This window comes from Symphalangus syndactylus, chromosome 5 (assembly GCF_028878055.3).
Source record: "Symphalangus syndactylus isolate Jambi chromosome 5, NHGRI_mSymSyn1-v2.1_pri, whole genome shotgun sequence".
NCBI classification, from domain to species: domain Eukaryota; kingdom Metazoa; phylum Chordata; class Mammalia; order Primates; family Hylobatidae; genus Symphalangus; species Symphalangus syndactylus.
Genome location: NC_072427.2, coordinates 150,897,444 through 150,914,346, shown reverse-complemented (window position 1 = coordinate 150,914,346; position 16,903 = coordinate 150,897,444). Strand labels below are relative to the sequence as shown.

General features: G+C 49.0%; 1 long non-coding RNA gene across 1 annotated transcript in view; it reads right to left on the bottom strand.

Annotated features, from left to right (window-relative positions):
* LOC134736689 (uncharacterized) overlaps window positions 1-15,945 on the bottom strand; it is a 28,009-nt gene extending 12,064 nt beyond the window's left edge. Inside the window, exons 1-2 of the long non-coding RNA XR_010120940.1 lie at window positions 15,407-15,945; window positions 13,080-13,215 (exon numbers count right to left, since the gene is read on the bottom strand). This is a non-coding gene — a long non-coding RNA (uncharacterized lncRNA). The remainder of the gene's footprint in view (window positions 1-13,079; window positions 13,216-15,406) is intronic.
* Between the last annotated feature and the right edge of the window lie 958 nt (window positions 15,946-16,903).

Below are 16,903 nucleotides of genomic sequence, written 5' to 3'. Positions count from 1 at the left end.
GGTCAAAATGGCAAAATCCCGTCTCTACTAAAAACACAAAGATTAGCCAGGCGTGGTGGCAGGTATCTGCAATCCCAGCTACTCAGTAGGCTGAGGCAGGAGAATCACCAGAACCTGGGAGGCAAAGGTTGCAGTGAGCCGAGGTTGCACCACTGCACTCCAGCCTGGGCAACAGAGTGAGACTACATCTCAAAACAACAAAACAACAACAACAACAACAACAAACAATATTAATAAATGTTGTCAGCTGTAGAAGAAAAAAACTCTGGCTGAGAGACAGGAACCCTAGATCAGATCCCTGCTCTGCCACTAACTCACCGGCTGCCTTCAGGCAGGTAATTTCAACACTTTGTGCTTCAATGTCCTCATCAATAATTGAGTGAATAAGACTAGATCGCTATTTCCCAAGGCATGTTCCAAAGGACGGTTGCTAAGGAGGCTGATGGCTATTGTAAGAAAACAGCACTCTCTGGTTAAGGTGGCTGGTGCAGGACATCTCAGAGCCTTTCATGTGCATTCTGAATCTCCACTGGGGGCTCGGCTGACACAGAACCCTTTTTTAGGAGGAATCTCATTAGGTTAATGTTCTACAAAACTCACTTGGCCAGAGGCTGAAAAGAATGAGCTCCAGGGTCGCTTACAGGATAAAGAGATGTGAATAGCAGAGTAAGCACTGGACAGGAGTTGGGAGACGGGTTCAAAACTCTTCCACTTACAAACTATATGATGGTAGTAAGCACATCAACCTGCCCGAGGCTCAGTTTCCTCATTGTACCTCACAGGATTGTGGTGAAGGTAATGCATAAATGCCAAATGCATGCTTTGAATAAAATAAGTGCTTAACTTCTATCAGAACTTGGCTATCTTGCTATCTGGCATTCAATTTTATCAGTAGCTTTATCAACAGCTCCATTGGATTTCCTTCTGAAACAGTTCTATGCGTCCAACCCTAAACTATATCCTTTTTTTTTTTTTTTTTTTTGAGACAGAGTCTTGCTCTGTCACCCAGGCAGGCTGGAGTGCAATGGCACGATCTCAGCTCACTGCAACCTCCACCTCCCAAGTTCAAGCGATTGTGCTGCCTCAGCCTCCCGAGTAGCTGCGACTACAGGTGCCTGCCACCACGCCTGGCTAATTTTTGTATTTTTTGTAGAGATGGGGTTTCACCGTGTTAGCCAGGATGGTCTTGATCTCCTGACCTCATGATCCGCCTGCCTCAGCCTCCCAAAGTGCTGTGATTACAAGCATGAGCCACTGTGCCCAGCCAACTGTATACTTTTTTTTTTTTTTTTTAGGCAGAGTCTCATTCTGTCGCCAAGGCCGGAGTGCAGTGGCGCAATCTTGGCTCACTGCGAGCTCCGCCTCCCGGGTTCACGCCATTCTCCTGCCTCAGCCTCCCGAGTAGCTGGGACTACAGGCGCCCGCCACCATGCCCGGCTAATTTTTTTTTTTTTGAGACGTAGTTTTGCTCTTATTGCCCAGGCTGGAGTGCAGTGGTGCAATCTCGGTTCAGTGCAACCTCCGCCTTCCACTTTCAAGCGATTCTCCTGCCTCAGCCTCCCAAGTAGCTGGGATTACAGGTGCCCGCCACCACGCCCAGCTAATTTTTTTGTATTTTTAGTAGAGACAGGGTTTCACTGTGTTAGCCAGGATGGTCTCGATCTCCCGACCTCGTGATCTGCTTGCCTCGGCCTCCCAAAATGCTGTGATTGCAGTCGTGAGCCACCGCGCCTGGCCATACATTTTAAGAAGAGTTCTGCAAACAGCCCCGACCATTCACTCAACCTGCCCGAGACCTTTGTGCTCCCTTTCCTTCACTCATTCTCTAGCAGGAAGGTATTATAACCAGACCTGGTGTTTAACATAGCCAGGTATGTGACTGAACTTCAGGCTTGAGAGTTTGTGCACCACAGCCCTAGAGCTCCTCCAACAGAGGTGGGTACCTTGGGAAGTTTGCTGGGAAGACTTCAGTCGGCTGATGAGTGGTTTTAGGCAGTGAGTGGAACAGACTGTTTCCAACACACAGCGGAGCCCACTCAAGCCTCAGGAATGTTATAACCTTTCCTCACCGGAAGTCAGGTGTTTGTCTAGCTTGACCCAGGTCAAGGCCTGCTTGGACTGAATACAGCCAGTCTTTTCCCCCAGCTGAGCCTATCTGTTTTGACCCAGTCAGGGCCAGGAGTCACAGGAGATAGAGGCTGAAGGTTAATGATAGTGGTAGAAGGTAGATTTCTTGTGCAATTTGCATTCAATGAAGAGCCAGAAAAAGTGACTTGATTAATAGGATATCAACATGGGTTGTGGGGAGCCAAGACCCCAGTACTTGGGATAGAAATTCTATGGTTCTGAACCCAAGGATTTTGATGCTTTCTTCATCAAACAATGAGCAATGCCAGGCACAATTCTAAGAGCCTTACATGTGTTAAGTCCTTCAATCCTCACTATTCTGTGAGGTAGGTTCCATTATTATCCTTTGTATATGCACAGAGAGGTTAACTAACTTGGTTAAATTTCCATACCTATTTAGTGGTGACTTTGCTGAATTCAGGTTCTAGAACCTGTGATGCTATCCACCTTACTAGATCGCTTCTTTAAAGTTAAATAAGGGCCTCACTCTGAAGTCCCTAATTGAGCTGTGAAGAGCAGTTTCATTCAAGCTAGTATTTCATAAAGCAAGGCAGCATGACCTTGCAAAGAACACAGGCCAAGAAACCAGAAATTGGGACCCAAGCATGCCACCCACCTAAATTCCACTCAGATCAATGCTCCTCTGGTTGTTTTACTTCCTGGACTTCCCTCCCCTAAGGGCACAGCACTCTCACCAAACCTGAGATTTCACACACAAGCGGCCTGCTTAGCAGGTACCATCTCCACCAAAACACGTATTTGAAGAGCTGTAACCTCAGCTCCATCTTCCTGGTATCCTTCCTTCCTAACCTTAGAAGGTACAAAGAGGAGGGCCAGGCACAATGGCTCATGCTGGTAATCCCAGCACTTTGGGAGGCCAAGGTGGGCAGATCCCTTGAGTCCAGGAGTTCGAGACCAGCCTTGGCAACATGGTGAAAACCCATCTCTATAAAAAATGCAGAAATTAGCTGGGTGTGGTGGCACATGGCTGTAGTCCCAGCTACTTGGCAGAAAGCTGAAGTGGGAGGATCACTTGAGCCTGGGAGGTTGAGGCTGCGGTGAGCCAAGATCGAGCCACTGCACTGCAGCCTGAGTGACAAAGAAAGACCCTGTCTCAAAAAAAAAAAAAAAAAGAAGAAGAAGAAGAAGGTACAAAGGGGAGGGATGCAACTTGGAGAGGTGAGAGTCCAGTTCATGTGACACGACTGTTTATTTTTTCACTGAGTCAACAATTATTTTATAAGTGCCTCCTGCAGGACTGGCACTGCTGGGCACTCAAGGGACCAAGGTTAGTCAGATCAAGATAGTTCCCTTTAGCAGCTCCCAGACTAGTAAGAGAGAAAAGAGCTGTGCAATCATGGGAATATGATAGACAGGGTGTTCAGTGCTCCATGAGGCACAAGAAAGCTCTATAGGACTTGGGAGAGGAGTAGCTGGCTAGAGGAATCACAGAAGGCTTCCTGGAGGAAGTGGCTTTGAGCTTCTGCCATCTCCATGCAGCTACTCCAAGCTCCAGAGCCAGCCATGGAGCACTCCCGGAACTCTTTGCAGGATCCATCTCAAAGTTCTGACTGCCAGCAGAGAAACAACACTGGTAGGCTGAACTGGCCCAGGGCCCTGCCAGCCACATTCTCCCTCCACTTATTCCAAGGAAACTCAGATTTTCCTGAATGCATTTTTTGCTTTAAAGTGGCAAAGGTTGGGGAGTTGGGAGTGGGCTGGGGATAGCTTCACAAGTTAATCCACTAATATTTCGCCTGCTTCTTCTCTGTGTTGCCAGGCCCAGCCCCTAGGAGAAAGCCTAACTGCAGTAAAGGAGTCCTGGAGACAGGACAAGAATGAAGTCAATGAAGCATAGCAGGAGTGGAGATAAAGGCGCTTTCTTGGGCCTCACTGCCCTGGGGTGACTTGTCCAGTTAATTTTTTTACCCCCTCCTCTCTCTTTCTTCCCCCTCACTCTGCTGACTCTAAAGGCCCTGGGAAGATGTGTGATCATGTTTATATGAGATTGTCTTAGGAGATTGCCAGAAGGCCTGTTTCTCTAGTTGTATTTGCCTTCTTGTGCTCCTGCAAGAAGACACAGAGATAGAGGATTACGTTGCCCTGTGACTCAGATGGAGGGGTAAGGGGCAGAGGCAGACACAGAGAGGGTGAGAGGCATAGTGAAGACCACACAGCAAGCTGCTACCCACATCCCTAAGAAGCATCCGAACCCCCAGAAGTTCTAATAAACATTATCCCCATTGCTGATGGTTAATTTTTCCCAATCATTCATCCATTTCTCCATTCCATAGAAATTTATTGAATTACAGATGCAACAAAATAAAAGTCTGGGTGTGGTGGCTCATGCCTATAATCCCAGCACTTTGGGAGGCCCAGGTGGAAGAATCTCTTGAGCCCAGGAGCTTGAGACCAGCCTGGGCAAACTAGGCAAGACCCCATCTCTACAAAAAAATTAAAAGTTTAAGTTTTGCCAATGGCCATAGCTTATTCTCAAATATTAATCTCCCTAAAAACTGTAACACAAAAAGGGAAAGTCTTGATACATTTTTAGGTTTAATTCCATTTGTTTCAGGGGATGGTTTGTATGTGCCTGGTTCAGCTCCTTACAACGCTGTGAAATTCCATAATCACTCAATTGATTTATTCTTAGAGAACAGATGTCCACATATATTTGCTGCCATTAGCAATGTATTTATTCATTTATTCATTCATTCATTTGGAAAACATTGTTCAAATACTTCATGCTACTGAGTTCATTCTGGTGGGGACAGCAGAGTTAGTGATGGGGAGGTGGACACACAGGTGGCCCCAAAACAGAGAATTAACGCTCCTTCATTGTCTAGCACTTGATATCTGCATCTTGTTGGAGTTCCCCTCAAGCCCTATGAGGTAGTGCTATGGGCCTTTTTGTACAGAGGGAAAAACGTGGAGACTCAGAGAGTTTAGATAACTGTACCAGGGCCCCATAGCTGCAAGCAAGAAGCAGACACACCCTAATAGATTCCCACACAAAGCAGGCACGTGAACACTGCTGAAGGAAGAAGAGGAGGAATCAACGACCTATGCTCATCTGCTGAACATCTCTCTAAGAGCACAGACCCCCGCCTATGGACCAGGGGCAACCATTCAAGGTCTTTACAGAGTTAGGAATGAAGTTATCTGACCCAAGGCAGGAAGATAAGGATGTTGTAACCGTTCACTATGGTGTGCTCCTTTCAAAGGCTTCTTCATCATCCCTGGAGGGGGATTTGTACGAACTCTCAGGGTTGGAAGAGGAAGGGGGCAGCTAGAGAGAGTGCACCTTGGTGGGTGAAATGGAAGCAGCGATTGCATGCACCACAGCTCGCTTCTTTGTAACCAAGGCAGAATGGAAGAGGAAGGCCTTTGGAATAACTTTCCTAAATAAGCCAACCAGGCCATTTAGGTGAAGGTGGGGGTGGGGGACACAACGTGACTTAAGTGGGTGGCAGTAGCAGAGGTGACAAAGAGGAAATAGCCCCCTGGCCTTGGCCCCAGGTTTCAGGATGAATGAGGCCTCTCCCAGCGACCTGAAGGTCACCCCAGGGCATGTCCCAAGACCTTGTACAGACAAGGCTTCTGATTACTCATTAGCCAGCCTGGGGACTGGCCTCCATGTTGCTGTCCTTGGCCATAAACAGATGAAAGCCTCAGCCGCCAGCTCGGGGCAGGCAGGCCTGATAGTCTAGTAGCTATCTCAGCCCCTGGAATTATCAAACCCTGGAGCAGCCCAGACAGAGGAGGGAGGCTGGGCTTTCAAACACTTCTGTGCCCTTCACAACTCCTCCTCCCCTCTTACCCCTCACCCAAACAAACAGAAGGAAAAAAAAATCCCATCATACTAGACAGGATTTTAACGGATGGCTTCCAGGGCAAAGATGGCCTGAGCCAGCTTTGGCAAGGACATGCCAAGATATGCTGATGAGAAGGAAGGAATCCTTCTGAAACCCCTGGAATGGACTGTTCTATCCTTGCTTCAAGGCTGAGAAAAAAGGCATCTTGGATGCAGATTCAGGGTGGGGCCAAGACACCCGAAGGCATGGGTCCTGCTCAATCTCTGCCTTCTCACTTCCCCACCTCTTTAGAGGGCCGTGGGTAGGTACCCACATGGGCATGACTTCTGTTGCTTCTCCAAGCCTCTCCCACGCAGCCCTCTCTGACTGAGATTTGAAGTCTAGAAAGCAGCAAGTCCTTCCCTCCACCTTGTCTGAGAAAACCCAGTTATCCACTCCAAGTCTCTACTCCCCTACCCTGAACCTGGCCCTGGGACCAACCCCACAACCAGGCTGCTTTCTTGACCCTGGGTCTTTGTCCGCTGTCCATAAATCGAAGTGGTAGGTTGATATTCTGCAGAGAGAAAAGGAAACAGAACCAGAAAGTCCTGGTATTCAGAGCCTCCAGAGCTCTATCTTGACTAATACCTAACAGTAATAAAACACCAACATGGCAAAACGGCCAGGGCAGCAGGCCAGACAGCAACAGGATATCTTCATTCATTCGTTTTCTCAGCATTCGGAACACATTTAGAATGACTATAACGTGGTAGTTGTCAAATGAGTAATTAGGCTAGATCCAAAGACCTGGTCCCTGATCTCAAGAAGTTCCTGAACTTGGGGAAGAATAATGTAAATAAACAATAACATCAGGAGTTACCATTTATTGAGCACCTACGATGTGCTGTTTCACACAGCAATTACGCAGCATGGCACTATCATCCCCCTTTTACAAAATAGGCCACTGAAGCTCAAAGGGTACAAGGCCAGATGAGAGTCTGGGAGTCATACCTAACCTGGTAGGTGCGACTCAGGTAGGGAGGCTTGTTAAAAAATTATTCAATGACACTTGCTAAAGCATGGTAAAGCAAACTGTATTCAGGGCCATCGAGACAGGGCTAGGGACCATGGCAATGGAATTTTGCAGTGGGCAGGAAGCGGGGAGAGGTTGGGCTCAATTCTGATGCAGCAGAAATGTATAGCCAAGGGGCAGGGTAGGGGTCAGTGGTGGAAAATTACTAAGAGGAAACATAAGGGGATTCTAGCTGAACAACTTAGCAGGATTCACGCTGAAGTTGGGCCAGGGTGATGAGATGTCACCTGGGGCATGGTGGAGGATGTGCAGCCTAATCAGATATTGAAGGTGGGGTGGTGGTGAGGTTCTTGCTAAACTGAGTTGGCAAGGCTCTTGCTAAAATTAGATTTTACAAGGAAGTGCACAGATGGGCCTTGAAGAAGGTTCGGGAACCTGCCTCAAGTTTGGTCAAGCAAGGAATCCATCAGGAGAAGACATATTTAACACTGTCAGCCACTTGGGAATTCTTCTCCTCATTCGGTGTCCCAAGTTGCTTCTCCTTACCTGTCGCGCTGTGTCTTTTCTGTCTCCTTTGCTTTGTACCTTCCCCTTTTTCCCCTTGAGTCTAGATTGGATCACCACCTCTCTTTTCTTCTGCTACCCATTTAATCCATTCCTAGGGCTTTCATCATCATCTTTTCACTTGCAGTTTCCAAGCCTGTATCTGCAGCTCCCACTTCACTCCACGCTTCAGATCCCCATCTCCATCTCGTCATTTCAGACACCTAAAACCACCTTGCCATTCTCAGGCTACTTTGTTCAGTATCTCTTTGCCCCTTGCTTGGACCATTTTATTTTATTTTATTTTTTTATTTTTTGATACGGAGTCTCACTCTGTCGCCCAGGCTGGAGTGCAGTGGTGTGACCTCAGCTCACTGCAACCTCTGCTGCCCGAGTTTCAGCAATTCTCCTGCCTCAGCCTCCTGAGTAGCTGGGACTACAGGCATGCGCCATCACACCTGGCTAATTTTTTGTATTTTTAGTAGAGACGGGGTTTCACCATGTTGGCCAGGCTGGTCTTGAACTCCTGACCTCAAATGATCTGCCTGCCTCGGCCTCCCAAAGTGCTTTGCGGACAAAGACCCAGGGTCAAGAGAGCAGCCTGGTTGTGGGGTTGGTCCCAACGTGCCCAGCCGCGTGGACCATTTTAATGGCTTGAATCTCCTCTGTCATTTTATTTTCTTCCTATTCCAAGTTACCTTACGTGTGTCGTCTTGATTTCTCTTCCTAAACATCTCTTTTCTTACATCACAACCGTACTCAAAATCTCTTCAGTGGTGCCCTAATGCCTACAGAGTTGTGCCCAGATACAGGCAGAGCTCTCTACATTCTGGTGCCAACCTGTTCTCTCCTCTTCTCAGACCCTATACCCCAGGGCCACTCCTATTTCCCCAGTGCATGTCAGTGCTTTAAATGTCTCCCATCCCCTCTACAGACTCCTGCCCCTGCCCCTTCAGGATACTGTTAAAACAGTTGTCTTTTATGGATCCAGTCTTGATTCCCATGGCCAGATGTGGGCCCTTCCTACCTGAATTACCATAGCACTTTGTTGTTTCATGTCCTTGGGTACTAGAGTTTGGTCTCACCTTGCAGTGTGGTGCCAGGTCAGGAGCTTAAGTAGTGAAGTTGCAATGGGTTTGAATTCTGGCTCAGCAACTTTCTAACAGTGTGACCATGAGCTCTTTAATTTGAGCCTTTTTCTACCATCTGTAAAATGGGCAAAAGGATATAACCTTGCTAGGAAAGTTTGAAGTAATACATGTAAAAACACCCTACACAAGCAAGTGATAGTAGGCAGTAATTATTAATACTATGATGCGGCCGGGCACGGTGGCTCATGCCTGTAATCCCAGCACTTTGGGAAGCCGAGGCAGGTGGATCACCTGAGATCCGGAGTTCAAGACCAGCCTGACAGACATGGAGAAACCCCGTCTCTACTAAAAATACAAAATTAGCCAGGCATGGTGGTACATGCCTGTAATCCCAGCTACTAGGGAGGCTGAGGCAGCAGAATCACTTGAACCTGGGAGGCGAAGGTTGCGGTGAGCCGAGATTGTGCCATTGCACTCCAACCTGGGCAACAAGAGTGAAACTCCATCTCAAAACAAACAAACAAACAAACACCCAAAAAACTCTGATGCAATTATTTATTCCTCACTAGAACATAAATTCCTTGAGATTTGGGCTGACCAGCTTCTATTAATTTTTGCATCCACCCCAGTCATTAGCACAGCACCAGGAATACGGAACTCTTTCAAGCAGTGTTAGTTAAATGCTGACTGAGAAGGAGGAATTGTGATTTTCTTGTGTCTCCTTCGCCACTTGTTTTGTCAGTCTGACCCACTGCCTCCCTGGGGTCAGAGCGCCTCCACAGTCTCTACCCCAGCCCTTTGCAGCTGCCTGCCTCTGATTCTGCACACCACAGTGCTTCAGTATCTATGGGCATGCCATATGTATAAGATGTTATTTAGGGACTTGCCTGAAAGAACTCAGTCGGGTCAGACGTGGCGGCTCATGCCTGTAATCCCAGCACTTTGGGAGGACAAGGAAGGCGGATCACCTGAGGTGGGAAGTTTGAGACCAGCCTGACCAACATGGAGAAACCCCATCTCTACTAAAAATATAAAATTAGCCAGGTGTGGTGGCGCATGCCTGTAATCCCAGCTATTCAGGAGGCTGAGGCAGGAGAATCGCTTGAACCTGGGAGGCGGAGGTTGTGGTGAGCCGAGATCGCACCATTGCACTCCAGCCTGGACAACAAGAGCCAAACTCCATCTCAAAAAAAAAAAAAGAAGGGAGAAGAACTCAGTTGAAGGTGCAAATGAATACTGAGAGCTTCTCAATGGAATAGGAATTGTAAATCACTCTGAAGTTGGGATGAAACCCTAGGAAGTCCTGCCATGCAAATCGCAATACCCTAAACCTCTGTCAAAGTGGCCCTGACACCCCTGGAGACCTGGCAGGAGATTCCTTTCTGTTGCCTGGCACTTAGCTGTTCTGAGTCTGGCTAAACACCAGCAACCCGGAGGCATATAAAAACTTAAAGCCCCAACACTAGGCCCTAGATGAGAATGCAGTCTCGCCCCTTGGCACTTTCTCTCTCCATCCCATAAAGCAGAGTGAAATCCTATACGTGGGAAAATGTGGGGCAATTGGCTAAGGTGGCCTCTTTACCCCACCCATCCTTCTTGCCTACTTCTGGTGGCTTATCCTAGAATCAAGGCCCGAGATTGTCTGTAACTCAAGTGGACGTCCGAGCCATGGGTGACCACAGAGAGCCCCAATCTCCGGCCTTTGCAGCTGTGCTGGGGAATGCTCCAGGCCAAGGCCCTTGAGCCTGGGAGGGGAGAGCACTGGTTGCAGATGCGAGCTTGCAGGAAGCTTTGATGTTCCGAGTAGGACTGGGGAGGCGTGGGAAGTGAGACTTCTGTTCCCTTGAGCTCCCACGAAGCGAAGCCTTTCCGTTATCTTATAACCCGCAGCATAGCCTAAAGGTGCTGGCTAAAGTCTGCCTTGGCCTAGAATACATCAGGCCAGAACCAAAGAATGCACTTAAATGAAAGTGGAAAATTAGACACTGTGCAGGGGAAAGCTCTCCTCTCCAAAATATATGTGCATCAAAGTGTACCCCTGCCTAGCTGGGACAGGAGCCATCAAAATGCAAATGTGGGTTTTGGGAATGCTAATGTTGGAAGTGGAGAACAATACTGAGACAGACTTCTTGGGGCCAGGGAGAGGGCCCCAGGGCAGGATGTGGGAGCCGAGTGGGGGGCAGGGATGAAAGGGGCAAAGGAAGCAGTGTGAGAGAGCCTGGAGATGAGAGAACAGCAGGAGTCGATTGAGGTTGAAAGGCTGCTGGGGCAGGACTAGAAGAGGGGAGCGCTGAGAGACCGGTCAGAGGACCTGACCGCTGACCGCTGACACCGCTGACCGCTGACCCGAGGCTGCGTGCCCAGGAAAGAGGAGGGTGAGTTCAGGGAAACTTCTCTGAGTGGCAGCCCAGCAGGGAGGAGAGTCAGGACGTGCCTGGAGTCTCAGGCCAGGGCTTAAGGTCAAGGCCTGGAGAAGCAGACAGAAAGATGTGTGTTTCCGTAAGAGCAAGGAAGCCAGGAGGTATCCTCCGCTTTTGTGCTACTGGCATGTGAGCGAGAGGGCTTGAAGGAAGGGCTTGAGACCCGGGAGCCAGACTGAAGCCAGGGTTGGGTTCAAGGGGGTCTCACTGAGAGCCGCTTCCCTGGGTTTAATTTTGCTCTTCCTGGGAGGACTGAATACATTAAAGCAGAGCCTGGCACAGCGTCAATGCTTTATGGATGTTTGTTGTTATCTTTGTAGATGAAGAAACTGAGGCTCAGAATGGCATATTAACGCGTGCAGCTCTAGACAGCAAGGAAGTGATGGCAACTCTATCCGAACTCAAATCTGCCAGACCTATACCAGTAGGTGCCTGTGTGCAGTTGGGGACCCACCTCTGCCAGTGCTGGCATGAGCTCGCTGTCTTGAACTGAAAACAGACACTCAAAAGATGGGCTGTGGGATCCCGGAGAGGTGGCAGAGTGGTCAAAGCTATGAAGCCAACAGCTGCTGCCAAGAAGAAAGCCCTGAGCCCTGAGTGATTGTAATTTAAAAAAATTAACGCTGGGAGTGGGTGTTTATTTTGGAGGAGTGGGCTGCTTATTTTTGGTTTGGGGACTTGTTCATTCATCTTTTCTCAGCGGCGCCTACTGCTGCCCTGGCCCGAAGTTAGAGCTCAATAAATCACTGTTGCACAACTGAGTGCCCCCACCTAGATTGTAAGTTCCTGGAAGGCAAGAATTTGTGTCCCACACTTGTTTTGTTACCCTCCAAAATCTTGCACAGCACTTGGCAAATGGGCATTGAATGAATTCATTCACTGAAGCGTCTCTCCGGTGCCAGGCCCAGTGCTAAGTGATGGGAATACACAGATGAATACGATATGATCCCTGCTCTTGGGTAACTCATTATTCTGGTGAATGAATAAAGGAAAGAAAGAATGAATGGAGACTGTGGGAAGGGCCAGGTCATTCTGCTAATTGCATTATGAACTGGTAGATAGCAAAGAGATGTACCCCTCAGATAACCTGCTTTCTCTTGTGTTTTGGCAAGCGGCTGCTGAGTGGGTCTCAGAGCTTTAAACAAACGCTGTCTTTTATAGAAAAAGGGACGCACCCCCTTCTTTCTTCTGCACACACTTCAGGAGTGGAGGTTCCCAGAGGGATGACTGGGTGCCTGGAGCTATTCGCATCCTTTCCTCCAAGCTCTCTTGGGACCAAGGACTGCCAGGGGCCACAGGAGGCAGAAGGCCAGGAGACCAGGGACTTTTCCCTGGTGTGAAGCTAACTGTCCCCCAGCCAGCACAGTGGGGAGTCACTGTGATTCCTACTGTGGACAGCCAGCCAGACTGGATTCATGGCTCAGAGGTACCCACAGCACTCTCTTTTTAGGTGGAGACACCCTCAGAGTTCAGTAGAGGAGTTCAATGAAAAGACTGGATTTTGTAAGGGCGCACAGCTTTGCAAAATATTGAAAAGCACACATTTCTCAGTTATACAAGGCTCATTTCCCACATGGGTGACCTGAAGGAGCAGGTGATGCATCCCCGCTGCACCACAGCCTGAGGCAGCCACACGGGTGTGTGTGTGTGCACGCGTGGGTGTGTGTTTGTACCAGGAAACTGAAAGTGAAACAGGCCAGTGACATTTCCAGGGCTCACATGGAACAGTATGCAGGAGGGGGGCAAGATTGGCCCAGGGCCTGCGAGCAGTGATGGACAGGACTGAAATGAAATGGGGCCTCACGCTGGCCACACCCTTCCCACCAGCTTTGCCCGGAGTCCACACTGCAGACTTTGCCCACAGAGTCCATACGGTAGGCTCTGAACCTCCACTGTGGAACCATATGGGGAGCCACAGGGACCAAGGGCAACCCCTCTCCTGGAGCCAGTCCCACGGAAAGGCCAGGACATGCTCCAAAAGATGGCCCAAGGAGGTAAGGACAGAGATGGTGGACTGAGTCACTGGAAGGCAGAGAAGGCAGGAAGATACAGACACATGTAGGAGACTTACAGTTCTGTGGATCCGCATCCACGTCATCTCTGCCAGTATTCCAGATGAAGGAGAGCAAGCACAGCAAGCACGGACCAGGCCAAGCGTTGGTAGACTTGGAACAAGCTGGAGTTTCCAATCTGGTATGCACGTTTTACTGGAAGAAAATGTGTCAGGGATGAGAAAACTGAGCTTTGAGGACAGTTCAATACGGATGAATTCTCTTCAATCTGATGACTCGCTCTTCCGCACTATCATCACTACAATCCAGTTTTCCATCACCTCTGATCTCTGAACTTGTCTTCTCACTTCCACTCTTCCTCCACCTCTCCTCACCTCACTTAATTCATGCCCCATGCCTCAGCTAATGATATTTCTAGAGTAAAAACTAGAACTTGAAACCCTCATCTTAAAACCTTCCAGTGGTTTCCCATTGCTCTTCGGATCTATATCACAGTCCTCACGTTCTCCGGAACACTGCACGATTGGTTGGCCTCCTCTTTTCCTTTCCTCCTGTCTCTCTCCGGCGTGGCTTTCTGTGGTTCCTTGAATGCAGGATCCCTCCTGCCACAAGGCTTTAGCACACGAATGCACTCACCCATAGCACTCAGTTCAGTGCATGATTATGTGTGAATGTGTGATTGCTAGCTTGGTGGTTGTTTAATTGGATGGACTGATGGTTATACCAGTCTTTTCCTTATTGGAGGGTAAGCTTTTTGAGGACAGCAACCACAAGTTTTGCTCCCATTATAGTCCCAGTACTGGAAAGGTGCCTGGTGCACAGCACATGACCAGTAAATATTTGCTGAATAAGTGAGGGAATTCTTCATTTCATACATTCTTCATTGCTAGAAAGCATTCAGGCCAGATGAGGAGCATGAGGCTTGGAAGGACAGTGACTTGATAGAGGGGCAAGAGGGAATGGGAGGGAATACCCAGGACCCGTAGGGGTGAAGGCAGGCCAGCTTCTGAATCACAGCTGAGGTGATAATACCTAGAAAAGTTTCTTGCCATGCGTAAAGCTTCCCTGTCTTAGCATCTTCCTTTAGAGATAACTATGACTAGCAACCAGATCACATTGGTAATTCAAAGAAACAGCAGTACAAATTTTATTTATTTATTTTTTAGATGGAGTTTTGCTCTTGTTGCCCAGGCTGGAGTGCAGTGGCATGATCTCGGCTCACCGCAGCCTCTGCCTCCCAGGTTCAAGCGATTCTCCTGTCTCAACCTCCAGAGTAACTGGGATTACAGGAATGCGCCACCACGCCTGGCTAATTTTGTGTTTTTAGTAGAGATGGTGTTTCTCCATGTTGGTCAGGCTAGTCTCAAACTCCCGACCTCAGGTGATCCACCCGCCTCGGCCTCCCAAAGTGCCAGGATTACAGGCCTAAGCCACTGTGCCCCACCTAACAGCAGTATACATTTTAAAAGAAATTTATTTTTTGACCAAGTTTGGGAATGCATTTTTTAGTCCAATAAAAAATACAGGCAGCTGGGCATGGTGGCTCACACCTGTAATCCCAGCACTGTGGGAGGCTGAGGCGGGAGGATCACTTGAGCCCACGAGTTCAAGATCAGCCTGGGCCAATATGGCGAAACCTTGTGTCTAGAAAAAAACACAAAAATTACCAGGTGTGGTGGGGTGCACCCGTAGTCCCAGCTACTCGGGAGGCTGAGGCAGGAGGGTCACTTGAGTCCAGGGAGGCCAAGGCTGCAGTGAGCCATGATCGTAACCACCGCTCCAGCCTGGGCAACAGAGTGAGAACCTGTCTCAAAAAAAAAAAAAAAAAAGGATGTGTGCATATATATATATATATATATATACACACACATATGGTAGGTATACATCTATATATACATGTGTCTGGTAGGCTAAGCCTACCACATATCAGAACAGACACCAAAATAAACAAAATATCAGAAAAGATGACCAAAATTTTTAACTAAATGGACACTTTGGATACTGCTCCATGGCAGAAAAGGCCTTACTGTGTAACTAGTGTTCTCTAGATTCTGGAAAGGAAATCTCTTGTTTACGATTGTGCTGCTTAGCTTATAATAGACACACCATAAATATTTGTTGAATGAATAAAGGAATGGAACTTTCATTGGTATGGAAAGAGTCCTGAAGGGCAGGGGCAAAACACAGCATCTAAAGTGCTAAAGCCATCTGTTCTAGCAATTTATTTGCTATTTCTTGGAAGGCCTATTATTTTATAATCCAATTTCCTGACAGAGTAGAAGACTAGAAAGATAGGTTCTAACATCTTTGGCTATCTGAACCTAGGTAAGTTATCTCAACTTCCACAACCTTATCTGTTAAATGGGTATGATAATTCTTTACTTACCTGGGGATGATTTAACTGTCCTGAGGATGGGGTACAAAATAGAAGTGGCCTCTGTCCTTTCTAGTGGAAGAGATAGTAAGTAAATAAAATTAGAAAATTACAGCTTTGAATATAGGTATGAAGGAAAACCGCAGGGTGCCACGTGGGAGTAGCAGTGGGACCTCATTCAGATTGGGGCACAGGGAAGGCTTCACTAGTAAAGTGCCATTTATGCGGAGACCTGAAGGATGAGTTAGGAATTGGCCAAGAGACAGTGAAGGAAACAGCATGCGCAAAGGCCTGAGGCAAGAGAAAGCTGGAGGAGAGGGGTAGTAATTTCAAGCAGCCCAGAAAGACCACTGGGATAAGGCTGGATGGAGAGGGACAGAGATACTCAGAGGTTCTAAGTGGGGGAATGACATGATGCCATTTACATGTTGAGAAAAGCACTTGGGCCGCTGCGTGGAAAATCGTTTGGGGCTGAAGTACAAGAACTGGATCTCAGTTCTTACAAGAGCCTGAATCTTAGCGCCAAGGACTTTAATGATCCTGCTCAAACCTCTCATTTGAAATACGAGAAAAAAACCAAAAACACAAGAACTACAATTGTGAGAAGCCTTGGCCAGGATCGCACGTTAATCTGGTTGTAATGTAGCTGTGAACTAGGGTCTTTGACTGCTCTTTCGCGATTTATGAGCCCGTGCCCCCCGCCCCCCGCTGCCTTCTGCAATGGTGGGGTGGCCAGGAGATGACTGCTGGGCGTCGGAGTTTTGAGGCAGGCGACGGTGGCTCGCAGGCCAGGCTCCTGCGGTCCGGGGAAGATGCGCAGCAATGCGCCTCCAAGCCGGGCCCAGGCCGAGCGCCTCTCGCAGGGGCGCACATTCCGGAGACGGACCTCGGGGCTCAAAGGGCCTGCGGCGTAGGTGGCTCGGCCCTTTCCTTGGCTTTGCCTCCCGGGCCCTACTTGCCGAAACCCACTGCCTGAGCCTCCCGCGCGCCACGCCCCCGCCCGGGGCCAGGAAATCAGCAGGGACGACTCCCCGCCCGCGCCTCCCCGCGCCCGGCGGCCCGGCTAGCAACCCAGAGGCGCGGCGCTGCGATTGGCTGCGCGGGGGAGAAGCGGCGCTGCGCTGCTCCAATCGCCGGCCGCGCCTGGAGGCCGCGCCGCCAGGAGGCCGCGGACGCGTGCTCGCATGCCTGTGGTATTTGCTCAGAGGGGCATGACCACTTCGGGCAAGTCTTTAAATGTGAGTCAGCTTTCGGCCGATCCCTGGGAAAAATTCCTTCGGTGTTGTCAGGCAGGGTTCGCTAGCTGCAGCTTTTTTTTTTTTTTTTTAAACAATTCAAAAGGGATAATCCCGCTGAATGGGGGAAAGGCATTCGGACCCCGTCCCCCGCTCCCCGGAGGAGAGGCCGTGGGCAGTGCCGGGGGCCAGGCCTCCCCGACTCCGGGCGGCCCCGAGGGGCTGGTTTTGTGGAGGGTCAGGGCACCTGCCTTTCTTCCCCGCGCCCTCTCCC